Source organism: Anabrus simplex, chromosome 2 (genome assembly GCF_040414725.1).
Source record: "Anabrus simplex isolate iqAnaSimp1 chromosome 2, ASM4041472v1, whole genome shotgun sequence".
Classification (NCBI taxonomy): Eukaryota; Metazoa; Arthropoda; class Insecta; order Orthoptera; family Tettigoniidae; genus Anabrus; species Anabrus simplex.
The window spans coordinates 1,007,391,278-1,007,414,671 of record NC_090266.1 but is presented as its reverse complement, the minus strand read 5'-3'; the positions used below and the strand labels follow the sequence as shown (position 1 = coordinate 1,007,414,671).

Genomic DNA, 23,394 nt, shown 5'->3' with positions numbered 1-23,394 from the left:
ACCTGGAAGTAAAGATTCAAGTTAGAAGTTAAAATAACACATTAAAATACGCAAACACGAACTAAAATAAAGTCAATGGGATAAAAGCGCAGTTAACACAAATACACTAGGACAAAGGACATCATTACAAACGAAAAAAAAGACGACTATCCCTCATAAAACGGATGACGAGGTCTGCCGATTGCTGGTCATCTAGCAGGATGAAGGAGATTGTACTCAGAAGGTCAAGCCTTCGGCTCAGATCGACGAGGTCCACACACTCCGTAAGGATGAGTAGCAAGCTAAGATGGTCGCCGCTAATACACATCGTAGGGGGGTCCTCCCTTCAGTAAATAGGAGTGCGTTAGTATACCCTGGCAGATCAGAAGACGACATAATACCACGGTTTCCCTTCCTTTGACCGCTCTCAGCTTATTTGGAAGTGCAATGGCCTGCCACTCCACCTCCCAATGGGACATAACCAGATGCCTCAGATGAGTGCGAATATCACCTGTAGGGACCTTGTAAGGCAACGGGGGCAGTGTAACTGCCTCCTTGGCAGCCTTATCTGCTAACTCGTTTCCCTCTACACCCATGTGGCCAGGGAGCGACATTAACGTGATTCTGATGCTGGCATCCGAACACCCGGCCGGCAGGTCCTGGATCCGCTGCACCTGATGGTGCCGAGGGAAACTAGTATCAATAGACAGTAACGAGCTCAAGGAGTCAGTACACAGAAGTGTCGGCTCTGATGGGACAGTGCGTACCGCAGATCTTCACAGATGGCATAGAGCTCCGTTGTGTACACATTACAAGTTTCCGGAAGAGCAAAAAGAAACCTATCATTGTCGACAACGAACGCACAGCCCACCTTCGTTTCTGTCCTTGAACCATCCGTGTAAACTACGACTGAACCTGGATACAGCCCAACAACGGACAGAAAGAGCCCCCGATAAATCGGAGGGTCCATGCTTTCCTTCGGGCCAGTGTACAGATCCAGGATTAGTTCAGGTCGTCGTATATTTTTCTGCTACTTGCTTTACGTCGCACCGACAATGGGACAAGGAAGGGCTGGGGGTGGGAAGGAAGCGGCCGTGGCATTAAGGCACAGTCCCAGCATTTGCCTGGTGTGAAAATGGGAAACCACGGAAAACCATCTTCAGAGCTGCCGACAGTGGGGTTCGAACCCACTATCTCCCGAATACTGGATACTGGCCGCACTTAAGCGATTGCAGCTATCGAGCTCGGTGGTCGTCGTATTATCCACGGAGGTACCCCACTTGATTGTCTGACAAGGCAGGGAACCGAAGGTACATCAACATTCTGTAACTGCAATCCAAGAGTGTTCCAACCTGCCGCGTTGCTCGAAGATGAGCATCGTACAGCGGACGGTTTCCATTGTGAAATACGCAAGGATAGCTTGGGTGAAGTGGCATCTGTCGCAAATTTTCAGCATAGGATAGAAGCGTTTGCTGGCGCCTCAGGCGTAAAGGCGGCATACCAGATACAGCCAGCAGGCTAGCCATAGGGCTTGTACGAAAAGCTCCCATCGCCAACCTAACCCGCTGTGGTGGATGCTGTTCAGCGTCGCAAGGACGCGTGGTCTTGCTGATCCATATGCTGCACTGCCGTAGTGTAACCTGGAAAATTTATGTGCAATATAAAATCGTAGGAGCACCGTGCGGTCTGCGCCCCAATAAGTGCTGCTAAGAAACTTCAAGATATTCACCTTCTTGGTGCTTTGCAATTTCAACTGCCGCACATGTCGCTCCCACGATAGTTTGCTATGGAAAAGGACCTCAAGAAATTGGTGTCAACTACAGGAAGAGCAATATTCCCTAGAAAAAGCTCAGGATCCAGTGGTCTTCTCGCTTGAAAACTGCACGCCATGTTCTAAAGTCCACCGTTCCACTCTCCTGATAGCTTGCTGTAATTGCCCCTCTGCGACTGCCATAATATGCGAGCTACAATGCAAAGCAAAATCGTCCACATATAGCGGCGGTATTACTGCAGAAACCGCAGCTGCGACAATACATTTTATGGCAATCGCAAACAGAGTTACACTAAGAACCTATCCCTGATTTTCTTAAACGTGGTATTGCGAATATGCCCTCCCAACTCGGACACGGAATAGACTGAGGGACAAAAAATTCGCAATAAATACCGGCAAGTTACCTCGAAATCTCCATTGATGCAGGAGTGAAAGGATACCATATCGCCATGTGGTGTCATAGGCCTTTTCTAAGCCGAAGAAAATACCACCAAATGCTCTTTGCGGAGAAATGTATCCTGGATAGAACTCTCCAGGCGTACCAGGTGGTCAGTGGTCGTGCGAGCGGCTCTAAAACCACACTGGTACTCCGACAACAGTCCTTGTTTCTCCCCAGACACCACACAAGTCGGCGATTTACCATCCTCTCAAACAGCTTACACAAACAGTTAGTGAGAGAAATAGGTCTATAGTTTCCTGAATATTGTATGTATTTGGGATTTTTGTCAGGCGTGAGGACAGGAATAACTATGCCCTCTCGTCACTGAGATGGAAACTCCCCCTCTATCCACATTCGGTTGAGTACTCAAAGAATATATTATAATAGACTATCCTCACTAAGGTGTTTCAACATCTGGTTATGGACATTGTCTGGCCCAGGAGACGTGTCCTTGCAAAGCGCCAAGGCACTGCGGAGTTCCCAGTCCGTAAAGGGCATATTCTAATCCTCTGAAACTTGAGTGGGAAAATTAAGGTGATGACGTTCTGACCCCCGCTTCAGAGCGAGGAAATCACGATGGTACAGTAATTCCCGGAAACAGACACATCCGCGCAATGACTTGCAAGATGGTTAGCAGCCGAGAGTGGCTCAGTGACGATACTGCCTGCAATGGAAATTCTCGGTACAGAAGATGATCCCTGGATAACCGAAATACGTCGAAGGTTAGTCCACAGTTGAGATGATGGAATATGTGACGTCATAGCCGACACATATGTCTCCCACGAAGATTTCTTACTTTGGCGAATAGGAACTCGCGCCTTGGCGCGGAGATTTTTAAATGATACCAAGTTGGCCACAGTAGGCTGAATACGATAACGTTTATGAGCAGCAGCAGCAGCAGCAGCAAGGATAACTTGTGTTATGTAAGTTATTTCGACGTCTACGGTCCGCCTTGTATCGTCGTTAAAGAAAGCTCGGGATGTGAACTTTGACCAATCAGCATGTTTAAGAATCCATCGAGGAGGAGCCTCGACGGGTTCTTGTTTTAACAAAGTAAGAATAACGGAAAAATGGTCACTGTCACAGAGATCATCGTGTGTATTCCACCGAAACAGCGGAACCAACGTTCGGCTGCATAGACATAAGTCTATGCAAGGGTATGTGCCGTAACGTACACTGAAATGAGTTGATTCTCCTGCATTCAAAATACACACATCCAGCTCTGTTACTAATGTTTCCAACTCCTTTCCCCTGAGGCAAGGCGCTTCAGAGCCCCATATGGGGTGATTTGCGATAAAATGCCCAATAAGAGGAAGGGAGGGGGAAGCTGATCTATAAGATCAGTGATATCATTTATGTTAAGAGCCTGGCCTGGTGGAAAATAAACATTACGCAAGGTTGCTATCACAGACAGCGGAACGCGAACTGCTACAGCCTCCAGCAGGGTTCTTAGTGGAATCTGTTCGCTGTAGGTATCACAACGGACAAAAATGCCAACGCCACCGGAAGCCCGGTGAGCATAATGTCGTTCTGTCGAGTACAGTCGAAAATTTCTCAAGACCGTACGATGACCTGGTCTGAAATTTGTTTCCTGAATACAGACTATACTCGCCAAATACTCGCTAATAAGCTGGCGCAGCTCAGCAATATGCCTATCATAACCGATACAATTCCACTGTAACAGTGCCATAGTGTGGGTGTGGACTTCATAGGTTTAGATTAGAAGCAGCGTAATGCTACCTAACCTAAACTCACATCCCTATCCGAAGATGGAGATAAATGCTCCATGTGCATCACCTCGTCACCTGACGACGAGGTGATGCATGCATTGAATTTCTTCGATGTAGTCCGGGGGCGGGGTTTCTTCCTACGAGGGGAGCGCGCAGGCCTTCCAGGAGGAAAACCCGCTGGCGCAGACTCAGACCCTCCGGGTGGAGGGCGTGAGAACCCATTCGTAGGAGAAGAGGAAGAACGCCTTCTAAGGGCGCTCTTATTTCCCACCGTCGATTCTTGTTTAGACGGGATGGGAGATTTCCCAGCACTGGTCGACGATGCCGCCTCCGTAGGCTTAGGCGCGGCTTTCGCCGACCTCGTGAGGGAAGGAGTCGTTGTCGTCTTCTTCCTCTGCTGTGCCGGAGTAGGTTTCTTAGCCGGCACAGGCTTGTTGGTGGTCGAGGGCCGGGATGAACCCGCCTTCGAGCTCTTTCTCTTTGCGGCGTTGCTCACAGGAGCAACTGCCGCCTTGGGCGCAGCGATCTCCTGGGAATGTGTTCTAGTTGTAAATGACGAACCTGGGAGAGACTGTGCTATCATCCTGAATTCTAGTGTTTTGGCTAGTGCATTCAGAGAATTAAACTTACGAAGCGCTTCCTAGTAGGAAATACCATCCAGGGTCTTAAACTCCTGGATCTTCTTCTCACTCATGTATACCGGACAGTTCCGATCTCGAAGACAATGAAGACCAGGGGCAGTTAGCGCACCTATATGGAGTTGTGCACTCCTCCGCGCCATGAGCTTCTCTTCAACACGTACCACACACAGATGGATTCGAACAACGAGATACCATGTGTCCGAATCTCTGGCATTGATAGCATCGCATAGGATGCGGGATGTACGGCCTCACATCGCAACGATAGGTTGTTACCTTGACTTTCTCTGCCAGCACTGACAATTTGAAGGAGACTTTCAACGCACCCGTGACAACGTCTTCACCATTGACTTTGCGCGTGATGCGCCGGACGTGTGTCGCGCCATGGTGCTTCACGTCTTCCATACATTCATCGTCCGTGTTCAGAACGAGATCACGGTGGAAAATAACTCCACGAATCAGATTCGAAGTTTTGTCTCTTCCACTTTGACGGGGATTTCGCCAAAGTGGTCGCAGTTAAGCAACCGATCTGCTTGGAGCGCAGTGCTCGTCTTCAGAAGCAAACTGCCATTGCGCATTTTCTTAAGGTCCTTAAGTTCACCGTATACACCTTCGATGTATCGACTGAAAAGAATCGATTTGACCAGCTTGAAATCTTGCCCATCGGTTCTGGTAGCAACCAGGAACCTAGGGAATCTGGAACCCACACTAATAACGTTGCGCTTGTTCCCAAGGGGTTGCCGTCCCCCCCTTAAGGGAATCAAATGTTAAAGACTTGGGTAGCGAACTACCCGAGGAGGCAGGCGGAAGTCGTTTAGACGGTATGCCCGAAATCATCCTCCTCGAATGCCACCCACTCCGATCAGGGGTCTCTGTAGCTGCTCCAAGCTGCCACGCCAGTACCCACCTGGTCGTAGCCGGTATTGCCCAGGTTCCGATGTTGGACGATGCCTAATATGGAATGACCGAGTCAATGAGCGCTAGGACTCCCTTCCTCCAATCACCCACAATAGCATGTTCGCCGCTATGCTATATATCGCGCATCCCCTGCCTGTGCGCCCGCGGGACGAAATGCCCAGCGTGAGCACCTCTGTTCTCTAACATCGGCGGAAGAGCCTATCTTAGCAAAGGTGACATACTTGTTAGCATTCAGTGACCAGTCTATGAATAACTGCCCTATCAGATAATGGCCCACTATTACGAACTCCATGGACGGTGACGTTCTACTTGGCGAAGTCACCGAGGATTGTTTAGTGACCAATAGTGCACGTTTCTAAAGTTGTTTTGACCATGGCATTTAAACGTTGTTTCTTCCAGAAAATATATATAAACTCCGTTGCCTTAATACCCGCATATATATTATACAAACTGGCACGATTTTAGAATTGCTCCCGCGTAGCTCTTGATGTACAGCGACATGTTACGGAAGGAAACTGACTGTACAGAATACGTAGTATACTAGCCTAAATTAATGCCACTTCCCCTCGTAATAAACCAGGGAGCTAATGTGGGGATATACAGCAAAAGCTGTTATTACATTGAGTTTACTCCGAAAACCGTCAAAGTAGTTAGTGGGACCTAAAACAATAACATAAATAACATTGAGTTTACTCCAGTCACTCGTTTGTTTCGGGAACTTTTCCGAGGTTTAACAATTCCAGTTGCACGCAGTTCATTAAAGAGATTCTTAAATAGACGTCGAGAATGTAGGCGTGTTATCAGGATCTCTCTCAGTGTACTCATTCCAAGAAAGCACGGCTTTTCTGCATACATTAGGATCATGTCGGCTTTTACCGCATTACAAACAATTACCCTAGCCCACCCTGTACGACTTACTACTACACAATACCACAAAGTACTGACTAGGAAGTCGCAATATAATCAGTATTACCACACAGAAAACGTAACCATTAACGTCCAAGCATACATTAGTAAAGGCTGTCAACTGGAGCAGACAACATTCCTAAACGAAAATGATATTTCCTTAACTACAGTACAACCTCGATAAGTGTAACCCATTTATTACGCTATCCCGGGTACTACGCCCTTCTTCACCCGGTTCCTAGATATGTTCCATAGGAAGTCATAACACACCCCATTACTTTTTTTTTTTTTTTGCTAGTTGCACCGACACAAACAGGTCTTATGGCGACGATGGGACAGGGAAGGGCTAGGAGCGGGAAGGAAGCGGCCGTGGCCTTAATTAAGGTACAGCCCCAGCATTAGCCTGGTGTGAAAATGGGAAACCACGGAAAACAATTTTCAGGGCTGCCGACAGTGGGATTCGAACCTACTGTCTCCCGAATACTGGGTACTGGCCGCGCTTAAGCGACTGCAGCTACCGAGCTCGGTCCCCCATTATATCGTGCTTCGCATGTACCATTTTAACCACATACCGGTTCCAGGCATCCTGCCATTCTTAAAATTTCTGGCAGTACAGGGAATCGAACTCGGGCCCGAGGAAGAAAACCAATATTTCTACCCGTTACACTACGGAGGCAGACAAAAGCATGATGAAAACACTAATCCTAACCAAAAAAGCGCACCGCTTCTTTAGGAATTCCATCGCATACGTTAAGAAAAATATTCAAAATTGGTGATTTAATCACCATAGACGCGACATCAAGAGAGTAAAATTTTCCATTTCCTCTGTACCTTACAGAAAATTACGCGAAGAATATTCCCTTGAAAAGAAGCGTTTTAAACGGGAACGAAGCGTGACAAAAGACCTAATTTCACCTATTCCTGCTGCTTTGTGACAATGGAGTTTATTTAACAAACCTGTCCACTTCGTCAATCCTAAATTCACTAACACCAATGATAGTTCTCCGAGTTCGGTTGTTCGCGACCTCAACACAAATATTTCCTTTTATGTTGAGTTCTTCAAAATATTCCTTCCACCTGTCCAGTGGTTTCCAGAGATCTGCTATGAGATCACCCGATTTACCCAAGACACTTACTGTTGGCTACTGAGTGTATGATTCGAAGCAGTGTATCGATTCATTCAAGTGTCCGAGTGAATTAATTCACAGGAACGGTGAGCTCACGGCACACGATTCAGCTGAATCGTAGCATAGCAGACAGTGCTCAGTGACTCACTCACGGATCAGTGAGACAACACACGCGTTTCATTACCGGCACACACGACATTAGCGGGGAGCCAAACTTCCGCTCCTGCGAGACATACAGAGCCATAGCGCACTGAAGGAATCGTACGCTGTAACGGACTTTCCTTCTCAGCTCATTTGAAAATAATACCTCTTTCATTCACTGTAATCTTCTTACAGCGAGGTTTAAACAATAGATGGATTTATTTGCAGTGTTAAAAAGGTAGTCAATCACTATTCCAAAGTACCTAAGCTAGTAAGTACACTAGTGTCCAAAAGTTAAGCATCATCACTAAAAGAGGCCACACCCCTGATAGGAATGTCGGACGGATTGCTGAACAAACGGATGCTGAATCACACACAACTTGTCACACAACTTGTTTAAAAAAACTGTCAGAAAGGTTCTGATAGCTAAGCTACACTTTTGACAACAACTAACAAAACTTGGCAATGTTTTCCACAAGAAGATGTGCTGTTAATATGATGTATGGTTACCCCTAACGGCCGCAGATGCTTCGCAGCGACGTGGTATGCTGTCAATCAAATGGCCCAAGAGCTCTTATGGCAGTCGATCCCATTCCCCCGAAAGGGCAATGCGAAGGTCCTGGAGGGTCCTTGGTGGTCTGGCGGGAGCAATTCGCCTCCCCAATGCATCCCAGACATGTTATACAGAATTCAGATCCGCAGACTTCGCTGGCCAGTCTATCTGATTAATGTCTTCCCCAGGCAGAAATCCATCCACCAGAGCAGCGCGGTGCGGTCGGGCATTATCGTCCATTAAGAGAAAGTCTGCACCAACCGCACCTCTGAAGAGTCGAACATGTGGTCTCAGTACCTCATCCCTGTATCTCCGAGCGTTAACAGTGATCCTCGGACCACCCATGAAGATATGCAGGTCCGTACGACCATTCATCATGATGCCGCTCCATTACTGGTCCCGTTCCACGATGTTCCTGTGGTTGAAATGGCTACCCGGTTCTCTCCAGATGAATGTGCGACGGGAATCGTTCAGCAAACTGAAGCGGGATTCATATGTGAAGAACACATGCCTCCATTCATTCATGGTCCAGTTTCGATGTTGACGGGTCCACAGCAAACGGGCCCGTCTCTGTGCTGGAGTGAGCGGGACGCACACCGCTGGACATCGGGCAAACAGCCCTGCTGTTCTGAGCCTCTGGTACGCAGTTTGCCGGGAAACGGCAACCCCTGAGACGGCTGTAAGCTCCGCCGACAATTGTCTTGCAGGTGCACTCCGATTTCGTCGGGCGGTTAAGGCCAGGTATCGGTCCTGCTGTGGGGTGGTTACCCTTGGTCGACCTGTTACTGGCCTACAACTAACAACTCTTGTGTCTCGAAATCGTCTCAAAGCCTGGAAATGACACTTTGTGGCACATTCAAGGATACGGCGACTTCGGTCTGTGTCTGGCCTGCTTCCAGGCAGCCGAGTATTCTACCCTGAAAAACGGGTTTCAAATGGCGTCGTTGTGCCATTATGTTGTCACGTTCAGCACGAGGCTACAGTCCGCAGACTATTAGAGGGCAAACACGACTGAGGGAGTAAGGGGCGCAGGCACTGCCTGTGTTTACCTTGCGGTTGCGCCGCTAGTCAAAGTCCTTTCTTATACAGAGCGAACACGTAAGGTTGGTAGTGCGATTTCCAGTCTATTTCCTGTTTCCCTGCTTACTCGTAACTTATACTTAACTTTTGGACACTACTGTACGTAGGCAATTAGGTTATTCTATTTATTAGCTTAATAAATCAGTATTTTTATAACTTAGTCGACATTCGACAATTACTGTAATTCGACTCAGCTCTCTAGACTAACCTATGACTATAAGTCATGCTCATGACCACTCAAAATTGTCTGTTTTATATTGGGAAGAACCGCTCAGTATTCTCTCAGTTCGTATGACGCCATCATTTCACGATACTTCAATAATCGAATCACGAGATCACCCGTGTACGTCGACAGTGAGTGAACTGACTGGCGCAATAGCCTAAATAAAAGTATGCCGAATCAGAAAACCAAGGGGCTACTGTACACCTCGGGTAGACTATACAAAATACGTCGATTTAAAAAGTCCTCGGGTGATGGAAAAAAAATACATTTTGAAACATAACCAAGTGAGTTGGTCGTGCGGTTAGAGTCGCCTAGCTATGAACTCGTATTCGGGGGAAGGTGGGTTCGAATCCTACCGTCGCCAGTCGTTAAGATGGTTTTCCGTGGATTACAATTTTCACACCAGAAAAATCTTGGTGCCGTTCCTTAATTAAGGCCACAGTCGCTTCCTTCCCACTCCTAGCCCTTTCCTACCCCATCGTCATCGTAATACCTATCTGTGTCGGTGCGACGTAAAGCAACTTATTTGATTTATGTTTAATATGTAGGCTACTCATTGTGAACACAGGTACTTTTATATCTAACTCTGTATAGATAATATAGTTGCGACCTTCAGAGAACTGTGGAAAACCATAAGTTAGAGTATGAAATCTGAATTACGTCAGTTATTATTATTAATAATATTATTATTATTATTATTACTATTATTAATCTGTACGTAATTTTTGTACTGTAACGTAATAAGGAAGTACTGATGCACCGCAGATACAATAATGACTCTAATGTGCCGTGAATCGGATCACTGTATCGATTCAGTAACGTGAACTGAATCAAATGAATCGATTCAGCACAATGAATCGAATATCCCATCACTACAAGACAACACTATGCATTTCCTTTTTACCCATCGTTTCTAAGATTCCTTATTACTGTCCAGCAAAGTCTAGCTTTAGCAAGCACTGAGAGTGGACATGTTGTGTCGTGCGTGTCGTGAAGCATGGGGGAGTGGAACAGTACCGGGCCGCGATTGGGAGGATGCAGTGGAAGTAGGCGAAGAATTACAAGAATGGTTTGGAGAAAAAAGAAGAGCTGGGAAAGATGGGTGAGGCGGTAGTGGTTGCAGCAGTGATAGCTGTGCTTCTAGTCAATGAGGAGGGGAGTGGGAAAAAAACCCGGCCCGAAAACCAGTGGAAACTTCATATGGGAAGATTTGGCAGCAATCAAGGAGATAGTGAGAGAAGTCATACAAGAAACCTGCTCTTGGGACCAGATGAAAGAAATAAAGGATATGATGAAAGAGTAATCAAAGGAGATAGGAAATATGAAGAAATGGATAAAAGCAAAAACAGAAGAAACGATGAACAGAACGTGTAGTAATGAGATAGATGTAGAGCTGTTTAAGAGGGAAAATACAATATCTAGAAGAGGTGCTGAAGATGAAGAAGGAAGCAGAAGTGTGCAACCAGGAGAGGATGAAGAAGTCCACATTTGTATATGGTGCTCAGGAAGATGAGAAACAAGGCAAAGTGGACATAAGTTGCTGGAGGTCATACAGAACAAGATGAAAATAAATTTTAGTGAAGTGGACATACACGATGGTGGAAAGAGTGGGTAACGCTAAAGGTCGCAGACCAATTGGAGTAAAGTTATTGTCTACTTTAATGGCAGAAATAGTGTTAAGAAACGCCAACAACTTACAAGGACAGACATTCTGGCTAAAGAGTGATAGGGGTAAAGAAGGAAGTGAAAACATGAAAACTCTGAAGAGGCATCTTTGGAGGGCGAGACAAGTGCTGAAGGCACACACAAGGGGGCAGCGGCTAACGGTGTCGAATGGAAAATGGTTTAGAGAGTGGACAGTGGGAAAATTGAAAACGCTGGACGATCAGGACAGAACGGAGGTGGAAGTGATGGCAATGCAAGATGGAAGGAAGGTTGCAGAACAAATTTTGGATCGAGTGGATGTAAGGGAGGAGAGCAACCCAGGAGGAAGCGGGCAGCGTAGTGCGGATGTGGTAGAAGTGGGTCGGGAAGTGATGAGCGAGGGAGAGTCTCAAGAATCGTTAAGACCAGAGTGCAGTTGACAAGGGACCAATAAAGGTGGTGAGACCCGTGACGAACAGAAAGGAAAAGGAGCTATGAGCAAAGGAAGAAGTACGAGTCTACAAGACTTGTGGGGTAAAAGGTATAAAGGTTTGGAGGATAAAGGGGGAAGAGAACGACAAAAATGTTAGGAAAAGGAGAAATGGAGGCAGAGAGTGTCAAGGCTATGTTAACAAGAAGTAAGAATATAGGAGGTGATCTGGAAGGGGGAGGGTTAAGGTATAACAAAATTGGAAAATAGGATTTGTGAATATTGAAAAGCTATTGGGTAAATTAGGTAATAAAAATTAAAGAAGTAGTGGAAAGTTACGATATTGTGGAACTCTTGGAGACTTGGCTTGAAATAGGGAAGGAGATAACATGAGAAGGGTTTGTGGTTAAATATAAATACAAAAGAAAGGAGAGGAATAAAGGAAGAACCCCAGGAGGAATAGTGGTTCCAATACAGGCAGAAATTAGCGGACTAGTAGAGGATATTGAGACAGAGATGCAAGAAGTGATCTGGATTCGATTTAGTATGGGGAGGGAAGAAAGGAGGGTTAAGAAGGTAAGTTTAGCATTTGCAAATTGCCACCCTAGGAGTTCGTTTTACACAAATATATATTGTTTGAAAAGTTATTGATGGATATTAGTACAAGAGAGAAGTTTGCAGAAGAAGATGGTATGTTGTTATTTGGAGACTGGAATGCGTGAATAGGGTAACAGAGCCCAGTGTACAGTAGAGAAGAAGGAGTGGTAATGAGGAAAAGTGTAGAAAATTAAGATAAAGGCATAAACAGTTATGGAGATAAACTCTTAGAAATGTGTGCAGGGGGAAATTTATATATTCTATACATATGGAAGGAGGGCGACAGGATTGGAAAACTGACTTATGTTACAGAACAGGAAGGAAGCGTGATTGACATACTAATAAGCTCCGAAGATATGTTGGAGGAAATTTTAAGGATGGATGTAGGAGATTAGATCGAATCACATAATTTTTCAGTGTGGGTGTTGTTAAAAATGAGGGAAGGGAGGCACAAGAAGATAGGCTAAGAAGAAAACTGAACTGGGGAGAGGATATATTAAATATAAATGGACATAGAAAACAGAACGGTAAATGGATAGATCATAAAAGAAGAGTTACAATTAGTAAGGTATGGATGGGAGGTTGCGTTGGAGGAAAAAAACAAATAGAGCTTTGGAACTGATTTTACATCCAATCAAGAGGATAGCACATATTGGCAGAGGCAGGAGGAGAAAAAAGAGAGAGGGGGAAGGCTGGTACAATAAGGAGTTTGAGGAAATGCGAAACAGGGTTATGGGTGCGTTAAGGGAATGTAGAAAAAAAATGGGAGTACAGAAAGAGAAGTTTTCTGTAATTTAAGGAAAGACTTCAAAAGGAAAAACAGTGAGAGGAAGTCATGGATGAAAGAACAAACGGAAGCGATAAATAAAGAGTGTAGGACGAATAAAATGGAAAAAAATTGGGAGAGAATAAACATAATAGTCAAGGGTGGAAGGAGATTTGTGAAACCAAGTATTGAGGATGAGCAGTGGGTGAATTATTTTAGTGAATTACTCGGGGAAGGGGAGGAATGTTATAGAGAGAAGGGGGAAGAAGTTATCTGGAGAGATAGGGGGTATCAATATTCGAACTGTACAAAGAAATTTCCAGAGAAGGCGTTATGTGAGTGATAGGTAAAATCAGCTGTAGGTCTGCGGGAGGATGCAATGGTATTAAAAATAGGTTTTGGAAAGAAGTAAGCAAAATTGGGCTGATAATAGAGGGCATAGTGAAATTATTTAACAAGATTTTTGATGGGGGTACCCTAAAAAATGGGAAACAGGAATTATACGTCCAATATACAAGAAGAAAAGTAACAAAAACACGAATAATTATAGGGGTATATCTGTTAGATTCCCTAAGTAAAATGTATACAGGAGTTTTAGCTAACAGATTAAGTGACTGGGCGGAAAAACTCTGTATTTTTCACCTTACCATTAGAAAAGGAAAAAGAACAGTAGACAATACAATGAGAATGTATTTTGGAGAAATACATGAATATGGGGAGAGGCAAAGTGTTTGTGGCGGCAATTGATTTTGAAAAATCGTTTGATAAGGTAAACAGAAGTGCGTTAGTAGAAAAATTGGCTAGGTTGGGGGTTTCGGGAAGATGATACGTGCAGTGGAGGTGATATATAAGGAGGTCAGGTGATGTGTCAAGCTGGAGGAAAACAGGTTGAGTAGGCCATTAGAGTGCAAAATGGGTTTAAAACAATGGTGTAAAGTATCCCCGATATTGTTTATTTTATTTATTAATGACATTTGGATGGACACGGCGGGAATAAATGGGCGGCACCGGTGCTCAATTGGTTGGAGATACAGGGACTGATTTTTGCAGACGACGTGGTTTCGTTGGCATTAAATGCAGGTGGGATGCAGCTAAGTTTAAATGCAGTTTAAGAATATGCAAAGGAATGGGCACTGAAAATTAACGGGGAAAAATCTAAAGTGTTAGTAACGCACAAAAAAATAAAGGTAGACAGAAAGGATGATTTGGATGGTACAGGGAGAGAGGTTGGAACAAGTAAATAAGTTAGAATATCTAGGAATGATTTTAAACAGAAGAGGGACATGGGAGGATCAAATGAAATGAGAAATGAGTAACGGGTTGGCAGCCTTAGCCTCAGTTCAAATTTTGGTGGCTAAATTTCAGGGAATTACCTATAAAAACTTGAGGTTAGTCTTAAGATCAGTAGTATTCGGTAGGATAATGTACGGGATGGAAGTATGGGGGATGGAGGGAAAGAGACTATATTTAAGACAAATGATTAGTAAATTTGGTAAGGCAGTGATGGGGTTCCCTCAGTGCACAGCGAATGCTGGGATGAAATTAATGTGCGGGGAAGAAATAGAGGTTGAGTGTATGAAAATTGTAGTCAAATACTGGATGGGGTTGAATAGAGGGGAAGGAGGGATGGTGCTCCAGACTGCGTACGAACAACAAAAGAAAAGTATGTACAACCTGTGTCTGAAAAGTTCGGTGAATGGTCGCCTAATTTGTACACCGTGCTAGTTCGGACGATGCGCTTGGCATACGCATTGCGAGACGTGACACCAAGTGCCCCCTATCGGTCAACTCAACACAGTTAAACGGAGTTGAACGCTGCAACACATCGCGTGGAGACAGTGTGAGGACTCGTGTCGTTGCAAAATGGAGTGCAAAACGGAGCAACGCGTTAACATGAAGTTTTGCTTCCATCTAGGCAAAAGGGCAACGGGAACACAAGCAATGTTAATGCAAGTTTACCACGCTCAAGCAGTGATTAAAAAGTGCGTTTTTGAGTGGCTTAAACGCTTTCGAGGTGGATAGGAAGGTGTTGAGGACGAGGCGTGTTCGGGTCGACCAACAACAAGCACATCTCCAGAAAACATCGAAAGAGTGCGACAGATGCTTACAATGATAGCAGATGAAGTGGGTGTAGGCAAGGACAGTGTAAGTACCATTGTTCACGAACATTTGAAAAAGCAGAAGATTTGTGCCCGGGTTGTACCGAACAACCTGACAGACGAGCAGAAGCAAACTCGGATGGAAACGTCGGGAGATTTCATTGACGTTTGTGACCAAAATCCGGAGGTGTTGAAAACCATCATTACGGAAACGAGTCGTGGTGCTAACAGTATATTCCGAAAAGAGACAGTCAATGGCATGGTGTTCAGAGTCATCTCCGCCTCCCAACAAAAGTTGGCGCACAAAGTAGAAGATTAAGGCAATGCGGATCTCCTTTTTCGACAGCAATGGTGTCATTCATTATGAATTTGTACCCAGGGTGCACCTGTCAACGCGGAATTCTACGAGGGAGTTTTGAAACGGCTACTGCAACGTATCAGACGGGTTCGGCCTGAACTGTACCGGAGTAGACAGCGGAAGCTCCTCCACGACAATGCCCGTCCGCACACCGCGATCCACGTGACCCAGTTTTTCGCTGAACGCCAGGTAACTGTTCTTCCACACCCTTCGTATTCTTCCGATTTGGCGCTTTTGCTCCCCCGTCTTAAATTAGCCCTGAAAGGCCACCGGTTCGACAGTGTAGCAGGTATCCAACAACGCGTGACAAGGGTTCTCCAGGAGATTCCAAAAGAAGCGTTTGCTGCCAGCTTCCAGCAGATTTACAGGCGATGTCAAAAGTGTGTTGTAGCTAACGGAGATTACTATGAAGGCCAGTAAGGGAGTTTTGTGCGTAAACGTTGTCTTTGTTTCATTAGACCATTATCTGAACTCTTCAGACACAGGTTGTATAAGTGGTGCTGGCTAGAAGAAATTGAACTATATTTGGAGAGGGTGGGATTGGGGTACATGTGGGAAGAGGTTTGGGAAAAAGAAGCTAGGGGTCAGGTGGTGCTTTCGAGGAGGATTAGAGATATTCAAAGCCAGAAATTGATAGACGAGTGCAGGAACAGGAGTCGCTTAGTGTGTTTAATAATGTAATGCAAGTTTTTTTTGCTAGAGGCTTTACGTCGCACCGATACAGATAGGTCTTATGGCGACGATGGGAGAGGGAAGGGCTAGGAGTGGGAAGGAAGCGGCCGTGGCCTTGGTGTGAAAATGGGAAACCACGGAAAACCATTTTCAAGGCTGCCGACAGTGGGGTTCGAATCTACTATCTCCCGAATACTGGATACTGGCCGCACTTAATTGACTGCAGCTATCCAACTCGGTAGTAATGGAAGTGACAGGGTTAAATATTACGAACGTAGATAGGTTAAACAGAGGGATTACTATGGTGGCTGATGGGGCTGTACAAGAAACAGGGATGGACGAAGGGTAAAGATAAGATATTATGCGTACTGTGTGGGATATCAGGCAATTATCTACACTTAATAGGTATTTGTAGAGATACGGAAAAGGTAAGAAATAAACTTTTGAGTGCCAATAATCGGGAATTATTAGAAAAAGGGAATGAGGATAACATCGTACAGTGGATTATCAAGGAATGGGAGAACGGAGGAGAATTAAACAGGTAGTTATGTGCGGTAAGGACAGTTTGTGAAATAAAGCTAAAAGAAGAAAGTTCATTGAAAGAAAGTCCATAGATGAGAAGGAATTTGAGGAGTATGTGTGAGTTATAAGCATAACTTTTAGATATAAGGATCTGTACGTTTAGAGTTGATTAGTGCGGTTAAGTAGGAAAAGTTGGTTACAAATATATTTGAAGAGTGAGTGAAATATAGTTAAGATAAAGGCAAAAAGTTAGTAGGTTCTGTTGAATCTGATTGTAAACGTGGAATTACATGGTGAATGTGAAAGGTGTGTGAAGTGTAAATAAGAGTAGGGCAGTGGCAAGATATTGTAATTTGGAAGGTGAAAGTGTTAAAGATAGGCCATGTTTATGACATGGCAAGACAAGGTCGTATAACTGGAAAAGTAGTTGTAAGGAAGTTAGATAAGGAAAATAATGACTCAACCGTTGACTCACAAGTGATCTGGAATGTACTAGGAAGTAGGTTAGTGCATATGTAATATTAAGAACTGCTAAGTCAGTATGTGAATAAGGCGATTAGGTAATAAGAATGTCGCCATAAGACCTATCTGTGTTGGTGCGACGTAAAGCAAATAGCAAAAAAAATAAGAATGAAGGCATATGCGTAGCGGATAACAGAATGCTACGTAAGCGGAGCTGGAAAACAGTGTTCTGCTGAGGACGAAATGCTGATTTTAAAAGGATTGAATATAATACGGGAGGTCTTGAGATCTATAGTAAACAAGTGTGTATAAGAGTTAAGGTAGAGGAGTTTAGAATAAGTTAGGCGTAGGGGTGGCGCTTACATGAGGATTGGCTTCCGCCCATGTGAGCTTCCACATAGTAGACTGTATATTTGTATTTTTTATTTTTGTTTTTTATTGTAGGAAGGGGGAGGGATGGAGTGATACAAGAGAGAGGGAGAGGGTGGGCCTATCTCAAATGTTAGCAGAGGTGAATAGAGGGAGGTAGAAAGGGAGACGGGGAGCATGGGGTGCTGGATTCCAGCACGCGTGTAGCCTGTAAGCAAACGGAATGTTGAGGATATAGCTTTGTCAACTGTGTAGAGGGCCGGACGTGTCGTTCCAGGGAGGGCGGCTGCGTTTTCTCCTCACCAGGGGGGACGGCACGGCCAGACAATACGGTAGTTATAAGGGTGGCGCTTACATGTGGGTAGGTTTTCCGCCCATGTGAGCGTCCAAACAGTAGACTTAGTTTACTTTTCTTTTATATTTTTTTCATTGTAACGGGAACAAGGTAGTTGTAAGGGTGGCTCTTGCATGTGGCCCGGTTTTCCTCCCATGTGAGAGTCCACATGGTAGCTTTAGTTAATTTGTTTTTTCTTTTTTCTTTTACATTTTACATATATTTGGGCCGAAAGCCTGTAATGTTCATCAATAAATACGTAAATATTTCGTCTTATTACTGTCCTGAAATTTTTCCCTAGCGCTTGAACAAGCCTTCCAGGTTATTAACGAAATCTTCAGACGGCCTCTTATTGAATTCAACAATTGTTTGCTTCGCAGCATTTCTTTCATAGCGTACGATTCTCTGTCTGCATCAATCCGTATTTGGAGCTATTTATGATATGCCTTCGTTTTACATTTACAAGCTACAATAACTTATTCCATCAACACGTTCGTTTTTATCTTCATCTTTACAGACAGTTGTTCCTACGCATTCAATTCTTGTTTCTACTACAGCATCCCTGTATGCTACCCTTTCCATTTCTCCATCCTGAACCTGCTTTTGGAACTCTTCCATGCACTTCTCTCCCCTCGTCCTGGATATTCTCAACCTCTGTTCGTCTGCGGACAGATTTCACTTCCTCTATCCTAGGCTTAGCGATACTTAGTTCATTACAGATCAGATCAGGTCTGTATCATCGAAAAATTCCCGGAATACCCTCACATTCCTAACAGATTTCCTGAATTCGAAGTCGGTGATAATACAGTTTTATTAATCTGGTGCCCCTACTTTCCCATGTGTAGCGATGAATAGCTTGAAGAATGTAGTCGTACCCGCTAATCCCATACTAATACAGAAGTCCAGCAAACGCTTCCCATTCCTATTAGCTTCCATATCTTCCCCACATTTACCCGTCACTTTCTCGTGTCCTTCCTGAGAATTATTTTGTAACTGAGTGTATAAATGTCAGGTTCTGCAAGTTGGAGAGCTTACTGAGCCGATAGGTATGACATCTGTCGTTCGAGAAGGCTGCATTCTTTCTCCAACATGCTTCCTACTTATCTTGGAAAGTGTGATGAGGGGAGTAAATAGAGATCGAAAAAGGAGGATTCAGTGGGTCTTACAAGACAGGCTAGAAAACCTTGGTTATACAGATGATATCTCACTGCTAGCTCAATGGTTCAGACACATGGAAGAGAAGATTAAGCTGTTGAAAGATGAGGCAGGACTGGTGTACTTAAATTAAATATCTATAAGACGAAAGTGATCAGGGTTAATTCTAAGACTGATGATAAATTGCCTATACAGTACATGATAAACATATAGAATAGCTCGACTCTATCCTATATCTTGGGAGTGCTGTTACTGTTCTACAATTACAGGAGCGGAAGAAGACATCAAGAGCCGTATCAGGAAAGTGAATGGTTCCTTTGTTCGACTTTACCCTACTTGGCGGAAGAGGAAAATTTCTAGACGGAGTAAGTCACGACTTTTTAACACTTATGTTAAGTCGATTCACCTTTACGTTTGTGAAAAGTCGCCCAGCAGAATACTAAACTAGTCTTCATGAATCGTTCTATAAAACGTACATCAACAGAAGATGGCCGGGTGTCTTATCAAATTAAGATCTATGGAAGGGATCGAATCAGCAGCCAAGTGAAATCCAGATAAAAGAGAAAAAATGGCACTGGATAGGCCACACTAAGAAAGACCACTGGCGCCATCGAAAATACATCAATCAATTGAGGTCGAAAACGCGTCCGTCCGAAGACGACTTTAAAGACGACGATTGAGGAGGAGTGCCTAGGAATGGGAAAGTCTTGGAATGAAGTGAAGAAGCTGGCCACCAACAGGACCAGAGGAAGTGTTTCACGGAAGCCCTATGCTCCAAGCGGACAAACAGGATAAGTTCTGATACCCTTTAGTTATATTTCCGATTCTCGCATTGAAATCGCCTATTAGCACTATACTAACCTGCTGCTGACCATGACTACTATATCACTCATTGTTTCATAAAACCTGCGAACTTCATCCTTATCTGAACCCTACTTTGTTGAATACACAGAGAGTTAGTACAGCCAATATTGTCCCTGGCACCCCTCCGCAGTAGAGAACATGACGAAATTAGAGGGAGTTAAAAAAGGACGACTAATTGCTCAACACGGTCATTTAAATACAGCCAGGTCACTGCCCCCCAAAACATGTCTGTATACAAATTGATATTGCTTTTCTGAGAAATCCCTCTCAGGCAACATTCACATCAACCCTTTCAACCGCTTAAGACCGAATTATCGTTCCGCTCAAAAGAAGTCGAGGTATGTCCCTTTTCCCTCAACTTGCTTGGTCAGCATTTTATCAAAGTGGTGATGATGCTTGTTTTTTAAAGGGGCCTATAATCTAGGTCATCGGCCCCTGAAGGTACGAAATGTAATGACAATTTAAAAGACCAAAATTCATCCACTGACCGGAATTCAAAACGTGATGATGAAGAATGAATGTAAAATTTGAATTTAAAACTATCAGTGGATCTAATCCGCAATACCCCACCTTCCCAGAAACTATCTTAAAACAATAGTATTACTGACCAAGGCACAAATCTAAAGCACAATCCTGAATCATGATGCTTGTTGTCTAAATGGGTCCAAAATCCAGGTCAATGGCCTCTCATAATGACACTTATCGCTAGTAAAGTAGAACTATGGTATTTCTCATGTTGCGAAACTAATCAAAAGTAGCGTAGACTCAATGTGTTCCACACATTGTTTTTTTTTCTTTTGGTATTTTGCTTTACGTCGCACCGACACAGATAGGTCTTATGGCGACGATGGGACAGGAAAGGCCTGGGAATTGGAAGGAAGCGGCCGTGGCCTTAATTAAGGTACAGCCCCAGCATTTGCCCGGTGTGAAAATGGGAAACCACGGAAAACCATCTTCAGGGCTGCCGACAGTGGGATTCGAACCCACTATCTCCCGGATGCGCGCTCCTAACCGCACGGCCAACTCACCCGGTCCACACATTATGGTACCACTCACAAGTACTGTACATCGCATAAGTACTTTTTTTTTTCTAGTTGCTTTACGTCGCACTGACTCAGATAGGTCTTATGGCGACGATGGGACAGGAAATGGCTAGGAGGGGGAAGGAAACGGCCGTGGCCTTAATTAAGGTACAGCCCCAGCATTTGCCTGGTGTGAAAATGGGAAACCACGGAAAACCATTTTCAGGGCTGCCGATAGTGGGGTTCGAACCTACTATCTCCCGAATACTGGACACGGGAGATAGTAGGTTCGAACCCCACTATCGGCAGCCCTGAAAATGGTTTTTCCATCGCATAAGTAACGCATACCTATATTGTTTCTCACATAATAGCGCCACTCATAGACTACGCAAACCCGTAATGTACTTATCACGGGCGCCATTATTCCCTAGTTTAAGTAGGCTGTATGTGGAGATTCACGAGTATGAAAGAAGAATTACTGGAATGTCATGTAAATAATACGTCTATGTAAATACGGTAACTGCATATAAGCACGGTCAGTAGCATAAACTTGTAATTATTTCATATTGTAATTTTAAGTGGGGATGGAGGCACCTTCATTTTTGTGCGGTTATGCCCTATCTCCATTCACCATTGAATCTACAATTTGTGTAAAATAAATAAATAAATAAATAAATAAATAAATAAATAAATAAAATAATATCTCCTAATTCCTCCAACTTCTAAATCCACCCATATCATTCGCTCATTTACGTGCCTAACAAACTATGTTGCGTACAATTCCTGATGAACAGTCCTATCACACACTCTGCCCTACCCTTCTAACACTCGATAAGAACACTTTAAATTCTCCAATTTCTTCCTCGTTCTCTCCCCTTACCCGAATATCATTACACCTGACATATTTAGGTGCATCCTCTTTGCAGATTCAGCCAAATCTATTTTCTTTCTTCCATAAGCCGCATTAATATTGATAGCTCCCTATAAATTTCCATTTCGTCCAAGTTGTTTCCAAGAATTCCCCAGCCTGTCAAATGAATGTGGGAGTTCATTACTCCCGTATGCCCGAGGCTTGTTTAAAATATTCTGAGCTCAGTAAATTCTGTGAAGCAGGATGCTACCTTACATAAGTTCGCTGCGAGAATCTCTCCTCTAACGGGTTAGGGACGATCGATGGATGATATAGTTCTAGCCCCTGAGCAGAAGGAGGGCTATGACTCAGAATATGTCCGAGATGCCCCACTGCTATTCCATATCAACTGGCATCCCAACTCTCAGGACCGCTTGTTAGGGCACTCACCCATTGCCTGTGGTTTACGAAATAGGACGTGACTAGAGTAACCCACACCACGAACTACTTATGGTGTTATAGGCTAGAACTAATTTCTAAAACTGCTTTTATCGACATGTCCGAGGCCGATCTTCAACAATGTGAATATGACATGTGTAAGGGGTTCTAAAGACATTTTCAATAAAATGATGCGTCAGTTTATAGTCTCCTTTACATTGAGGACCATGCGCATTGCGTAACTGCATTTAGCTTCTCTCCGATCATCACGCGGCATTAATGTTATCCATTGGACAGCGCCTTATAGAGGTTTTATTGTATTTGCACTACGACCCTGCAACAATGAAGCCATTATGATTCTAATCGTCTCTACTTTATTTTCTTCTTGTTAATGGGCATTGTTCCATTTAAGAAACAAACTTGGAAATGGAGAAACACTTTCTGAGCACCGTTGGAATCGCTGTATGGACTATATTTATGAGCTCCTGTACGTACTCCCATTCTCTGAAATCAGCGCATCAATTACTCATCTCGATCGGAAATATTCGCGGTGGCAATTTTACATGATTCGCCCTGAATATGATATTTGATAAGAACATACAGATTCCACAGGTTGCGACCAAGATTTACTGTGAAACGCGGCCACTATGACCTTTATGAGTGTTTGCAACATACCGCGTGCTTACAAACAATACAACTGCAAACGGTACGTTAAAGTGTGCGGCTGTCAGAAATACTCAGACCCGTCCGGACAAGGGCATAATAAATTACAAGAAGGATAACTACCGTTGACAAATTTCGGGATCATGCGTTTAAATCTCTTGGACACCTGGGTGTTTCGTGGAACTTCCAATTGTATTATTTGTATTAATAGCCATTTGTGGCCTAAATTTTCTGAAGTCAATTTACGGAGAAAGGATAGTCTGTCAACACGCTGTAGTGCGACATGAGCTTTACGAAATATTGTAACGTGCTAAGTTGCAAATGCCAAAGTAATGATGTTCACTTCTCATCGCGCTGAAGACTGCATTGTTAGATCGCTGACTTCATTACATTTCTGGTCAGGGTATATAGTGTACCGGTTATGAGCGGTACATGCCGTACATTTTTACGATTAATTATATTTCCATCTTCACGCAAGACATTCACTGTGAACTTGAGTTTGTTTACGCTCGGAGAAGCCAGCCGGCTTGAGCCAGCGACAGCTGTGTGTGTGACGTGGCTGCAGGAACAAGACAGGCCACCCGCCTGACGCCACGTGTAGCCTACCTGACAGAGTCAATCTTCGAATTGTTCAAAGTCTTCGT

General features: G+C 44.2%; 1 protein-coding gene across 3 annotated transcripts in view; it reads right to left on the bottom strand.

Annotated features, from left to right (window-relative positions):
• tay (tay bridge) overlaps positions 1–23,394 on the bottom strand; it is a 942,824-nt gene that overhangs the window by 200,326 nt on the left and 719,104 nt on the right. The gene's annotated exons all lie outside the window — the stretch shown is intronic.